The following is a 15,243-nucleotide window of genomic DNA, read 5'->3' on the forward strand; positions in this document are numbered from 1 at the left end:
TGTTGCTCCCACTGTCTGAAATTCCCTCACAGTCTTCTCTTCACTCCAAAATCATACCCCAGTAAGACTCGATTGGGCCTTGTTTTTTAAAAAATTGAATTTTATTGAGATATAATCACATACCACACAATCATCCAAAGTGTACAATTTTTCACAGTATCATCATATAGTTGTGCATTCACCACCATAACTTTCAAATTCAATTTTAGTGAGATATATCCACATACCATACTTTCATCCAAAGTGTACAATCAGTTGTTCACAGTACCATCATATAGTTGTGCATGCATCACCATAATCAATTCTTAGACATTTTCAATACTCAAAAAAAAAAAAAATAATAAAAGTAAAAAAGAACACCTAAAACATCCCATCCCCCCATCCCACACTATTTTTCAATTAATTTTTTTCCCCATTTTTCTACTCATGTGTCCATACACTGGATAAAGGGAGTGTGAGCTACAAGGTTTTCACAATCACACTGTCACACCATGTAAGCTACATAGTTATACAGTTGTCTTCAAGAATCAATGGTTGCAGTTCAATGGTGTCAGGTATTTCCTTCTAGCTATTCCAATACATTAAAACTACAAAGGGCTATCTATATAACACAGAAGAATAACCTCCAGAATGACCTCTCAACTCCATTTGAGATCTTTCAGCCACTGAAACTTTATTCGTTTCATTTTGAATCCCCCTTTTGGTCAAGAAGATGTTCTCAATCCCATGTTGTCTGGTACAGATTCATCCTTAGGAGTCATATTCTGCATTGCCAGGGAGATTTACACCTCTGAGAGTCAAGTCCCACGTAGGAGGGTAGGCAGTGAGTTCACCCACTGAGCTGGCTTAGCTAGAGAGAGGGACACATCTGAGCAACAAAGAAGTACTCTGGGGGAGACTCTTCGGCAAAATTATAAGTAGGCTTAACCTCTCCTTTACAGCAACAAGCTTCATAAAGGGAAGCCCAAGATCAAGGGCTTGGCCTTCTAAATTGGTAGTCAGTCGGGCCTCTTTGGGGGAAAACTTTAATCCCCTAGGAAGAATGAAGCTCTCTCTCTTTACTGTCCTATAATTTATTCAATAAAACACCAACTGGCATCCCTCTCTGTGCCAGGCTTGGACAGACAGAAGAAATGAGGTGGGCTTAGGCTGAAAAAGCCCCCAAATGGGAGAAATATGGCGGACTGTGGGCTAAAGTTGCACCCTCACACCTTGATATTTTTCTTTTTAAAATTAACTTTTCTTCCATTTTTATGTGTGGCACACATAGGACTGGAGGAATTAAATGTTCCTACTTCTTTAATATCAGGAGAAGTCCATTTTGGACATGAGTGTTAGGCAGGGATATACTTCCCCAGTGTTCGTTTCTTTTCTTTTTTTTTTCCTTTATGTTACAGTGAAATATTAACCATATATAACATATATGTGTAGTTAAAAAACCATCAATATACCTTTATCCACTGATGGGATATAGGGAGCCCTCTGGGTGGCTCTCTCCCAGGAGTTAATTATCTTGGACTTTGTGTTAATTGTTAATTGTCTTTGATTTTGTGTTAATTATTTTTATGCTTTTTAAATATAGCTGCCTCATTGTATACATCTCCAAATAATATTTTTAACTATTATATAAAGTCTTATTGTATGTTTTCTTTCATGCCTACTTTTACCCTTTAGCATGAAGTATTTTGGATATAACTATGGAGATGTAGGTACCAGCCTTGCATTGTTTTCAGTGCTTCATTCATCTTTCAGTACTATGTGTATACACACCAATGTATTATCCTGCTAGTGGACATTGATGTGGTTTCCTGTTTTGCTACTAAAGACAACACTGTTGGAGTGACTCCCATGCATGTCTCTGGGTGCACACTGGCAATGCTTTCTCTAGAAGACATCCCTAAGGGTAGAATTGCTGGAACATGGGATTTGACCACCCTACACACCTAAGCCTCATCCTAAATTATGTTAATTACTGGTGTGCGGTTGCATCCCTTGTACCCATCTGAGTCCTCAAATACAGTTCTTTATTATTTTTGGTGAATTGTGTATTCTTTTATTCTCAGTTTGTTTTAAATGCAATTTTATTGAGATATATTCACACACCATATAATCCTTCCAAAGTATACAATCAGTAGCTCACAATATCATCATATAGTTGTGCATTCATCACACAATCAATTTTTTAGAACACTTTCATTACTCCCCCAAAATAATAAAATAAAAGTAAAAAAGAACACCCCAAACATCCCATATCTCCTATTATTCACTTACTTTTTGTCCCTATCTTTCTACTCATCTGTCCATACACTGGATAAAGGGAGTGGGAGCCACAAGGTTTCCATAATCACATGGTCACACCATATAAGCTATATAGTTATACACTTATCTTCAAGAATCAAGGCTACTGGGCTTCAGCTCAACAGTTTCAGGTGTTTCCTTCTAGCTATTCTATTACACTAGAAACTAAAAAGGAGTAGCTATATAATGCATAAGAATATCCTCCAGAATGGCCTCTTGACTCTATTTGAAATCTCCTAGCCACTGAAACTTCACTTTTGTTACATTTTTCCCCCTTTTAGTCAAGAAGGCATTCTCAATCCCACGATGCTGGGTCCAGGCTCATCCCTGGGAGTCATGTCCCACTGAGTGGGGAGGGTAGTGAGTTAATTTGCGGAGTTGGCTGAGAGAGACAGGCCACATCTGAGCAATAAAAGAGGTTCCCTGGGGGTGCCTCTTAGGCATAGTTGTAAGTTTGCATAGCTTCACTATTGGAGAGGTAAGTTTCATAACGGCAAGCTCCGAGATCAAGGGCTTGGCTTATTAAACTGGGAGCCCCCATTGCTTAAGAGAATAGCAGGAATTCCTCAGTTGTGGAGGTTTAATAGTTCCACATTTTTCCCCAGTCCCTCAAGGGGACTTTGCAAATACTTTTTTGTTTTCTGCCCCAAATATTCTGGGATGTATTGGAGTATTACATTAGCCTGTGCAGAGTAACAAGATCTCATTCTCTGTTCTAAGTTCCATGTAATTACATTGTTTAAATAAACTGACCAGACAGGCTAAATTAGATAGTGAAGACAGCTCTTTTAACAGCTTTCACCACTGACCCTCAACTGTGGATGCTTGACAAAATCCTGCTGCAGCCACTTCTCTCTGACTCCCATTATGTCTTTCTGCACCAGCTCTCTCCCACATCCCCTTTGCTGCTCTCAGTCCCTTTGGCTCCATTCCAAACCTGGCATCATTGAAATGGCTCCTCAGGTAGGTGACTCTGGATCTGGTACCTTCTTAGGACCCTGCTTCCTGTGGCATCCACATTCTACAGAAGAAAGGCAAAGTATTCTACCAGCATGATTCTGGCTGAGGACCCAGGACACTGCAGCTCAAGGAACAGTCCAGTTTGTGGTGCACCCACTTTTTTCTAGGTCAACAGTCTCAAATAATACTCACGTAACAGGAATTTATGGTTTTACACTGAGGGAGGTGCAAAACTAGGGCTTTTTATTGGCATCGAAGGGAACAGAAACAAATCTCTCCCAATTGCAACTTAGATTGAAGATATCTTCTGAACCATTAAATAAATCAAAGACAGATTCAGAGGAAACCACATGACCCAGGGAAAAACAAATGTTATTTACCTCGCCCCTTTGGGATTATTTGAGATTTTCCCAGGCAAGAGCTGACCACTTGTGAAAGAGCTTAACTTCAAAGTTCAAGGATGGATGAATCACAGTTCAAGGTGGCATTGCTCTGGGGTGAGGAAAATTGATACATAAAGAAGGGGAAAGCTTTCAACAGTAATTTATCCTCTTTTTCCTCCTCTATGTTGTGGGTTTTGTAATTGTTAAGTACTACAGAACAGTATGTGTTGAGGCCAATCTGCACTCCAGGACATTTGTACAAGCAGTCTCCCCCTTTCTCTTTGCCTGAACAGGATCCCACACAACACCTACAAATGCAACAAGAGAAGCATGAGAAAACCCCTAAAGGAAGAGAGATGTGTTTGGGTCTTTGAGAACAGGCCATCAAGGTTGTCTGGGGAGGAGGATTGCCTATTGGGGGGCAGGGGGAGGGGAGTAGTGGGAGACGTCAGTGTAGGTCACGCTCACTCAAGTTGGTTTCAACCCTAATACAATCAGACTCCAATATAGCCCCTTTCGAGGTTCATGGAAATGCATGTGATTTCAGACCTATTCATTTTCAGAATTTTTCAATAACAAAGCTTTTAAAAATACCATTAAGTGAATACATTTTCTACCTATCCATTTATACACCTGGATAGAACGCCTATCCCTACGGGAAAGCTGAGCAGTCTCCCAGGCCTGCTGATCTCAGATCTTGGCAGACACTGGAGATCATCTTAGTCATGGTCCAGGGAGAGAATAAGGAAGAGGGCAAACCAGTTAAGGAGTTTTTATAATTTGATGTGATCTAGAATAAATTTGCCTGCAATGTCTTCCATGTTTGCAGACTCTTTGAAGGCATGTAACTTCTCTATTTGAATACCAGTGTCCAGAAGTTTCCAGAAGGCATTCAATAAATATACATTTAAATAAAGAAAATTGAAATTGAAATCCGAAAGGATAACTTGGCTTTGGAGGTCCAACTTGGAAGCACTGGGCAGTGCTGGAGCAATTTCAAGATGATTTATAACTTATTCAGTTTTAGACCTCTTCTAATCTTAACAGAAGAAACCAAGAAGCTTTTCATTAATTCTTTCCACTAAATTGAAAGGAGCCACCACCTCATGAAAACCATTAGCAGAGCAGGAACAAAAATCTTTGGTTAGAGAAGTAAATAAATATTTGACTTATTTTCTCAACTTTTCATAAATCTCCTGATCTGTGAAATTGGTTGGAATTGCCCATCTACTGGATTTTCTGGCAAACATTTTAGAATATCTTGGTTTAAAACAGACCATGTAAGGTGATGGTTTGTTTTACTTTTCTCTGCAGTTACTACTACAATGGACATATTCTTTGGACCAAACATTAGACCATGCTGTCTTAAGAGGACATGTTTGTTTATAGTGAGAACAGAACCCAATAATTGAATGCAATGGAGAAAGGGCAGGGTGTTGCAGAAAGAGCACTGATGTCTCAGCCAGGCTTCTCAGATTCTAGTTCTCCCCTTGGAGTTAACCAGCACCAACTGTATGATGCTGAGCATGTCTCTCCCTGTTTCGAACCCAAGTTTTCATGCTCTGTCAAACAGGATGCTATACCAAGTGATTTCTGGAATCTCCTCTGAGGATAACATTCTACAAAGCTGATAGATTCTTTTGTTATTTTAAACTGTCTTCCCCAAACTATTTATCTTGAAATAATCCAACTGATTTTGAGGAGGCTTTATAATACTAGAGAAGAAATCCTAAACATGCTTGAACTCAACTTTGGTTAATTTATAGCCAAGGCATGACTGTACTATTAAGATGCACATTAATAATAAAGGAGGTAAAATATCCAAAACAAAGGCAATATTTCAGTTTAATAAACAGTCCAATGAGCGCTTACTTTCACCAGGGGCCACATAGTATTCCAGAAAAAATAAACAAGAATTAAACACAGCACTTCAAACATATATTTTTACTTATATATGTCATGCATCAACTATACTATAAAGACATCAGATTTCTGATTGTTTCACCCCGTTTTATTTCATCCAGAGAATAATAAAAAATGAATCTTCAGTGGAAAAAATGTTCTTTCCATCTTGATCAAAAACGATTTGATAACAAGGACTGATGGGGTGGTGTGGGGCCTGAGGCTCATTCAGTTGAAGTTGTTCATTAAGAAAAAGACCATACAATTGCAAATATAAAATTATGTAAGAAAGTAAATATTTACTTACAATAGGGGAAAGATCACTACAAATATGTATTTTTAAAGCTGAAGAATGCCACAAACATCACAAAGCACAGAAAATAACTTAACATGACTCCTGACATAGCATTAGAATACTATTTTCTTTCATTTATGGTTGCATACTCTTTCACCACCTATTCATATGACATTACTTTTCCACAGAGAGCATAGAAACGCAACTGGGGCTTTCATCAACCAGACTTGATCAATGCTTGTTTTCTATTATTGAATAGCTTAGAAGTATTTTAGCTTCACAAGTGCTTATTATTGTTGTCAAACATGGGAAAATGTTTATCAATTATTTTCTAGATGAGTAGTAGGATTTTACAGAATTATTGATTTCTTTGTGCAATGATTGATTTTAAATAATCTTTCATTGATTACTCTGATTAACCAGAACAATTCAAACTTCTTTACCACAAGTTTTGTTATTGTTGTATAATCAAATTATTATCAAAATGCATATATTATTCTAATATGTGCATCAAATTTACAATGAAAATATGTAAAAGTTTCATTCCTGGAATATTTGTTTCTTCAGACTGTTTGGCTATGTTGGAAGCAAATTTTGCATGCCTTTTCATGTCAAATCCTCAGATGTATTCACGACTAAATGCTTTAGATCTGACCTGTTAGATGCATACAAAACATGAAATGCTCAAGCACAGAGACCTACATCTGTATAGGTTTGTGCTCAACAGACACAGGATTTATGATAAATTCTATTTTGTGTGAATTCCCAACACAAAGAAAAAATAATCTTCATGCATTTATAAACATGAAGGCTTAATCATTGAGTCTATACATGTCAGGAGAGAGCTTCCTTGGATTTGATGAGAGTCAAGTCCTCTGCTCACCACTATACACTTGATGATTGGAAGGATTTTCCTCTGACAAGATTCTGGTAGTGCCCAATTAAAATAACAGTTTCCTTTCTACTATCCCCATGCTTCCAGTGCTGGGTGTCATGGAACACAATCTTATCAAAACAAAACACCATGCTACACATATGAGTCACAATGGCAGGTGAATTGGCACTGTGGAAGGAAGGAGTGTTTCTAGAAGTTATTTGGACACTAGAAGAGCTAACAATAAATTATTTATGGCTATAGAAGGGTTTAATATCTCACTAACCCCAAACTGAAGGTGACTCAGCTTCTCATTAGCCTTATCCCAAAGCTAACCCCAGTGCCAACCTACAGTAGGGCAAATGTGATGTCAAAGTCAGAGAGGAAAGAGACAATAGCCTCATCCAATTGTGATTAAAATAACTTACTGGTGCAAGTTTTACAATACACACAAGACGGTATGAACACTTTTCTTGGGTCTCTTCCCAGGGCCTTGATATGGATTGGGCCAAGTGATAGGACCTGGAGCTTCAGCTTCATTAGTTTCATGGAAAATCCACCCTCAATGGAGAAAACGTCAGTGGAATGACTGAACTCTGATATTTTCAGACATAGTCAATTTTTGGATAGGTTGACGTTGAATTTGAACATGGGCTACAAGTTCCATGCATTTGAGTTGGGCTACCTTTAATGGGAAAGGAGAGAGAAATGGGAAATAATACTTCTGAGTTAGCTGATTTCTCTTCATATCATCTCATTGCTTATACATGATACCTTTTTCATATATTTTACAGGTGAAGTCATTAAAACCAAGAGGCCCTAAGAATTGTCTAAAGTCTTGGAATGGTGATATGGCAGAGATGGACTTTCAAGAGCCAAGCCCTCTCTATTCATCATACTAGCCTGCACCCCAACAATGGGAAAGTGACATGGCACCCATATCAGTCCCTCATCCCTGTGTGAACATAGGGGAACCCATTTCCTTCTGTTGATCTCAATTTTCCAGGGTCATGGTGGGTGGTGTTGGGGATTTCCTACTTCCAGGTGGGAAAAAGGATCACTTGATTTAATAGGTTTCAGTGCCTTCTCTTTTCCCACTCTGATCTTCACCCCACTTTCTTTCCCATCACCCAATCAGTTCCTACCTCCATGATGTAGATCCTTGTTTGCCATACTAGTTATTCCTCCAGTTAGTATTTCATGAGAGTGTGCCCTGGGAAAAGTTCCTTACGTAGTATATCATCATCTTCCTTCAATCAAAATAGATGTGTGCCCAATCCCCTAATGTTATTTCACATAGAGGAAAAAAAAAACCTGGGGACTATATACACTATTTAGTGATATTACACATCTATAAAAACCTAGTACAGATGTAAGTCTATTTCATAAGCAGTGAGTCTAAAATGTTTCCAAACTTACATCACAAAAAAAGGACACACTGCCTCTGGTAAGACAACAGCAGCACACAAAAACCAGGTATAGGAAGGGGTAAAACTCCAGACCTGTAACCCAGCAATGCAACAGAAGTTGAGTTCAAGGGATGCCTGGGTCCAATCTCAGGATAACACATATTGGGATCCAGTAAGCAGGAGGGTGATGTCCCTATAGAAGTTCTAAGAGATGAGCTGGTTTGGGGCACAGCCTGAGTTTGGTATAGGGTCTTCTAATCCATTTATAACCTGGGGAAATGGCTCCCTGTGTTAGTGGATAAAGTCTAGTGAGTTGTTGACATTATCCATTAACTATTTCCTGTTGAGGTTCAGAGTGACTTGGCGTGATGATTATGGACGGTGACATGGGGTTGGAGGGAGTGGGAGAAAATGAAGGGTGAATTTCATTTTCACTGAAGTGTCCATAGTCATATATGCCCTTCTAATCTGGGAAGGTTGCTGTGTAAACAGATCCTTTCATGAGCCTGTGTTTTGGTTTGCTAAAGCTGACAAAATGTAATATACCAGAAATGGGTTGGCTTTTACAATGGGTATTTATTAGCGTACTAGTTTACAGTTCTGAGGCTATGAAAATGTCCAAATCAGGTCATCAGTAGGACGATTCCCGGACTTTGAAGATCAGCTTCCTGCAAGCTTTGCCTCCTCTGTCAGATAGCAAGGCACATGGCGACGTCTGCTGGTCCTTCTCTCCTGGGTTTCATTGCTTCCAGCTTCTGGCTTCAGTGGCTCCCTCTCTCAGCTCTTCTGGGGCTTTTTCTGTCTCTCTTTCTCTTTTATCCTCTTATAAAGGACTCCAGTAAGAGGATTAAGACTAACCTTGAATTGGGAGGGTCATACCTCAATTGAAATAACCTAATCATAAGGTCCCACCCACAATAGGTCTGCACCTGCAGGAATGGATTAACTTAAGAACATACTTTTCTGGGGTCTGTAAAGATCCAAACCAGCCCGTAACAATACAACAAGAGCTGAGATGGAGAGTTTGGCATCCACAAAAATGCCACTACCACTCCCGCTCTCCATGCAGTAGCTTCTTTCCACCTCCCAGGTTCTTTTGGCATTATTTTCTGGAACTTTTTTCCAGGAGCTCTGACCTTCTTAGAAGAAAAGAAAATGAAGAAAAACAAAGAAATCTGGCAGCAGGCACGTTGCTGTGGATCGCGGACCTGTTTCATAACATTGACTTCCTAGAGACAGCATTTTCTCAGACCATAAGTTTTACTTGGTTTGGTATGAATCACGATATCACTGCAATTATGCTCTTGTTTTCTATACAGAGCGTACGCACAGGAAGGCTTCCCAATGTCTGTGTAAATAAAGTTGCAGTATCCTAATGGCTCAATGTAATCTTTTTCTGAAATTTGCGGTAAGTCTGAATTTCATTTCCTATACCAAAGGTAAATTTCTGGGCTGGTTATAAACTTGTTAGGACAAAAGCTTCCATGAAGCCCTTAATTTTGTTTCTGTTGTTGATGTCAACCACAAACGTTTCCAGTAAGAACAAAAGTAAAAACATCATGAAGTTAAAGAGAGGCACCTGGGAAGGTTGGCTAGTGCAGGGTTGGCCAACTTCTTCTGAAAAGTGCTGGATAGTAAATATTTTAGGCTTTTTGGGACATAGGGTCACTGTTGTAACTACTAACTCTGCTGTCGTAGCACAAAAAAGCCATGAACCATATGTAAAGGAATGGGCATGCTTGTGTTTCAATAAAACTTTATTTACCAAAGCAGGCAGCAGGTGGATTTGACCCAGTACTGTTGCTTGTGGACCCCTGATATAAGCACTAAACACCTCTGAATTAATGTTCTTTCTTTAATATGACTCCTTTTGCCAAAATGCAATAAGAAAACCACTTTTCTTCGGTATTCATTCATTGCACTAATAGACATCTATTGACAGTTGCTAAGTGCTGGCACTGTCGTTGCCTTCAGCTTTGTGCCTGTATTAGTTTTCTAAGACTGCTGTAGGAAAGTACCACCAGCTGGAGGGCTTCCAGCAACAGAAATTTATGGTTTCATTTCAGTCTAGCTTGATTCAGAAGTCTGAAATCAAGGTGGTGTCAAGGCTATGCTTTTTTGAAATCTGTAGAGAGAATCTTTCCTCCTTTCGTCTAGTTTCTGGTTTTTGCCAGCAGTCCTTGGCACTTGATGGCCTTCTCCCCATTTATCCATCCAAATACCCTTTTCTTTAAGAACCTTGCCACACAGTTCCTTAGAAAACTAGATATAGAGATACCCTTCGATCCAGCTATTGCACTTCTTGGTATATACCCGGAAGATTGGAGAGCAGTGACGCGAACAGATATCTGCACGCCAATGTTCATAGCAGCATTATTCACAATTGCCAAGAGATGGAAACAACCCAAATGTCCTTCAACAGATGAGTGGATCAATAAAATGTGGTATATACACACGATGGAATACTACGCGGCAGTAAGAAGGAACGATGTTGTGAAACATATGACAACATGGATGAACCTTGAAGACATAATGCTGAGCGAAATAAGCCAGGCACAAAAAGAGAAATATATGCTACCACTAATGTGAACTTTGAAAAATGTAAAACAAATGGTTTATAATGTAGAATGTAGGGGAACTAGCGATAGAGAGCAATTAAGGAAGGGGGAACAATAATCCAAGAAGAACAGATAAGCTATCATGGGTAAATTTAATGTTCTGGGAATGCCCAGGAATGACTCTGGTCTGTTAACTTCTGATGGGTATAGTAGGACCAAGTTCACAGAAATGTTGCTATATTAGGTAACTTTCTTGGGGTAAAGTAGGAACATGTTGGAAGTTAAGCAGTTATCTTAGGTTAGTTGTCTTTTTCTTACTCCCTTGTTATGGTCTCTTTGAAATGTTCTTTTATTGTATGTTTGTTTTCTTTTTAACTTTTTTTTCATACAGTTGATTTAAAAAAGAAGGGAAAGTTAAAAAAAAAAAAAAGAAAAACAAGGAAAAAAATATGTAGTGCCCCCTTGAGGAGCCTGTGGAGAATGCAGGGGTATTCGCCTACCCCACCTCCATGGTTGCTAACATGACCACAGACATAGGGGACTGGTGGTTTGATGGGTTGAGCCCTCTACCACAGGTTTTACCCTTGGGAAGACTGTTGCTGCAAAGGAGAGGCTAGGCCTCCCTATAATTGTGCCTAAGTGCCTCCTCCCGAATGCCTCTTTGTTGATCAGATGTGGCCCTCTCTCTCTAGCTAAGCCAACTTGAAAGGTGAAATCACTGCCCTCCCCTCTACGTGGGATCAGACACCCAGGGGAGTGAATCTCCCTGGCAACGTGGAATATGACTCCCGGGGAGGAATGTAGACCTGGCATCGTGGGATGGAGAACATCTTCTTGACCAAAAGGGGGATGTGAAAGGAAATGAAATAAGCTTCAGTGGCAGAGAGATTCCAACAGGAGCCGAGAGGTCACTCTGGTGGGCACTCTTACGCACACTTTAGACAACCCTTTTTAGGTTCTAAAGAATTGGGGTAGCTGGTGGTGGATACCTGAAACTATCAAACTACAACCCAGAACCCGTGAATCTTAAAGACAGTTGTATAAAAATGTGGCTTATGAGGGGGGACAGTGGGATTGGGGGGGCCATAGGGATCACACTCCCGTTTGTCTAGTTTGTGGATGGATGAGTGGAAAGGTGGGGGAAGGAAACAAACAAACAAACAGACAGACAAGGGCGCCCAGTGTTCTTTTTTACTGTAGTTGCTCTTTTTCACTTTAATTATTATTCTGGTTATTTTTGTGTGTGTGGTAATGAGGGTGTTGGGGATTGATTTTGGTAATGAATGTACAACTATGTACTGGTACTGTGAACAATCAAATGTACGATTTGTTTTGTATGACTGTGTGGTATGTGAATATATCTCAATAAAATGAATTAAAAAAAGAACCTTGCCACACTGGATTAGGGCCCACCCTACTGCAGTTTGGCCTCATCTTACTAATCATATCTTCAAAGACCCTGTCTCTGACAGGATCAGTGGTTCAGACTTGGGCATGTCTTTTAGGAACAGGGCTTCCTTCCGTTGCCAGGAATTTAAATACTTCTTGCTTTAGATTGGAACCAGAAGGCCACAGTCTGCCCTGCAACTGAAACAGCTATACAACCCACAGAGGTTGAATGATTCCTGCATTAAATAGCATGCACCTTTTTCTGGAACTTTGATTCATATCCCTCATAGTGATATATTTAAGAGTTAGTCCTTAGGGATAAAGCACAGTTAAGGGCTGAAGGAGCTGTGAAGGAGTTATCCTTGAATAAATGTATTTATCCCAAAATGTTTTATGTAGCTGTTACCCTAAAAGAAACTAATTTTAAACCCATATCTCAGTTTCTTAAAAATATAAGTATTTGTGTTCTTGAAGTAAGCTGTTTTTCTAAATGTGTTATTATTGTGGAAGATTCAGTAAAAATTTGAATTTTATGTTAGTAATGAAAGTTCCTTTACAAGGTAAATTCCTGTGCTGGTTATAGAATTAGAACAAAAGGAGCAATTCAAAAGCAAAGAATATTAAAACCAATCATTACCTTTTCTTTGTTTTAAATGTTATGTATAAGTTTGGTTGAGATTTTGGGAAACAGAGAAAAGCAGAAAAATTATAATCAAAATAATAATTTACCACACAGTGGTGACTACTAACATTTTTAATTTCTTTTCCCCAAGTTTTTAGCCACCTAAATGCAATTTTATATATTTTTTTCTAATTATATTTATAACATAATCTTTGCCTTCCACTTTTAAAGCATAGAGGCCTTTTTTGAGCTATGTTCTTGACCTTCAGGTTGAATTCAGAAAGTGATGAATAAAGTATTAAAAAATAAATACCAGAATTAGGATACTTCTTATTAGTTTTCTCACGGTTTGCACCTTTTTTTTGTGTCAGGGGGATGGATGCTTTTTTACCTGTTGGGGCTTGATATTTCTTTTACACCTCCATGAACTCTTTAAATAATAAAGATATTATACTTTTTTATATTTGCTGGAATTATTTTGCAAAACCTAATTTTATTTTATAGAAGTTACTTAAATTAGTTTTAAATGCATTTCCAATTCTTGCAGTCAAACTTAATCTGCATTTCAAGAACTGCTAATTGAGGTTAAGGGCAATGTTCAACATTATTTTTCAGTCTTAAGGAACAACTGGCATTTGTGCCCAGGTGTCTTGCTCTTTTTTGTCCTTAGCCCATGGTGTAAGCTGTTTTCCGTTCCCTTTCTCACTTTGTCACCTTCTCCCCGGGCTCCACGCCTCAGCTCCGACAGGACCTCCAGATCCCAGAATAATGTGCACAGTGAAACTTCATTGCCAGAGTGTCCTCACCTAGATGACGAAATCCTTGGATTCAGAGAAGTTATGCCATTTCACCCTCTATTGTGGAAATCTTTGTTGTAGGGAGAAATGAATTTTATTTTCAAAGTGTGTTTTAAATACCTGTAGCTATTTTGAAATAATTTCAAATTTGCAGAAAGGATACAAAAAGAATACAAAGGATTCTCGTATGTCTTTGTTGATCTTTTCCAACATGTTGGTTATTATTTCATTCTCTGTATATCTATATGTAGTAACATTTTTGTAACTTTAAATTTTGATATAGTCTCAAAAAGAAAAAATGGCAAGATTTGTATAAATTTTTTCTGCACTTTACCCAGATTCAATACTTATTTATATTTTGCCCCACTTAGTATATCTTTCTTGCTTTTCCCCATACGTAGACAACTATACAAATTTCCATATATGTATATTATTTTTAGTCAGAATCAGTGTGGGCTGACTGGAGTCATCATGCCACTTGACCTCTAAATAGTTCAGTATTTCTTACAAACAAGGACAACAACGGTACAATGACTAAAATCAAGAAATTTAACATTGACAGAATACTTTTATTCTACAGATCTTATTCAAAAGTTGACATCTGTCCCACTAATATCCTTTAGAGCATTTTTTTAACTCGACCAGGATTTAACCAAGAATCACAGATTCCCCCTCTCTAGTTTCCTTTAATCTGTAACAGGACACCAGCCTTTATATTTTATGGGATTAAAATTTCAAAAGGGTGAGGCCCATTTATTTTATAGAATGAGCCCCTGTTTGAGTTTGTCTGATGTTTCTTTGAGTTTGTCTGCTTTGAGGCTCTGATGGTGTCTACCAAGTCTCTGCACTGTAAATTTTACCATGGTATTCAGAAGTAATCTGTGAGGGGATACTTGCAGATGATGCAAGTATCCTATTCATCTTCAAACTTTCTTCCATTAGTTTTAGCATCCATTGATGAATACTCTTGAATCAGGTATTACTATGATGATTGCAAAATGGTGAATTTCACAGTCTACCATTCCTTCTAAATCTATGAGTTGGTATCTACTCTAAAGGTGAGCATTCTTGCTTTCCTTCTAGCTGAATGATTAATGTATGTATTTGAAGATATGAAATTTAAGGGCAGTTTATACACAGCCAATCCCTGGGGATCTGATGGCCTCTGTTCTTGAGCTACGACACTGGTAACTTCTTTACTTACATCATCTCATTTAATACTCTCACGAGTGACATAGCCTTGTTTTTCTTATTCTAAAGATGAGGACACTTACATGTTCAGAAAACTGATTACTGTAGCACATTTTATAAGTAGTAGAGCCGGAATCAAAGCTTGGAGGGTGTAATGTGAGAACTTGAACTTTTCAATACTAAACAGATAAAGTTCCCAGGGTTGTAAGTGACAGAAATCCATCACAAAGCAGCTTATGCAGAAAAGAGAATTCATCAGAGAGACAGTGAGGAGTTTCATTTCATTCAGGCAGGGGTTGAAGTATCCATATATGTGGAGGGCAAAGACAGCACCAAGTTTCAGAAACAATGACCCAGGGACCCAACACTAGATCCTTTTCCCCACTCTCTGTCTGCGGCAAAATCCTCTCTTACTGCAGTCAAGGTGAGGACAAACTGGGTGATACTGCTACCTCTATCTTCTGCGCATCACTCCTACAGGACGAAAACCTACAGTAGACCAAACTCTTCAGCCCAATTTTTATTTTAAAAATTTGGGGTAAATTCTGAAAGAATCATTTAGTAA

At 38.6% G+C, this 15,243-nt stretch overlaps 1 long non-coding RNA gene across 1 annotated transcript in view; it reads left to right on the forward strand.

Moving 5' to 3' along the window:
* LOC119534404 overlaps positions 1 to 7,578 on the forward strand; it is a 52,033-nt gene extending 44,455 nt beyond the window's left edge. The window contains exon 4 of the long non-coding RNA XR_005217019.1: positions 7,507 to 7,578. This is a non-coding gene — a long non-coding RNA (uncharacterized LOC119534404). The remainder of the gene's footprint in view (positions 1 to 7,506) is intronic.
* Positions 7,579 to 15,243: the final 7,665 nt, after the last annotated feature.

This window comes from Choloepus didactylus, chromosome 5 (genome assembly GCF_015220235.1).
Source record: "Choloepus didactylus isolate mChoDid1 chromosome 5, mChoDid1.pri, whole genome shotgun sequence".
In the NCBI taxonomy this organism is placed as follows: domain Eukaryota; kingdom Metazoa; phylum Chordata; class Mammalia; order Pilosa; family Megalonychidae; genus Choloepus; species Choloepus didactylus.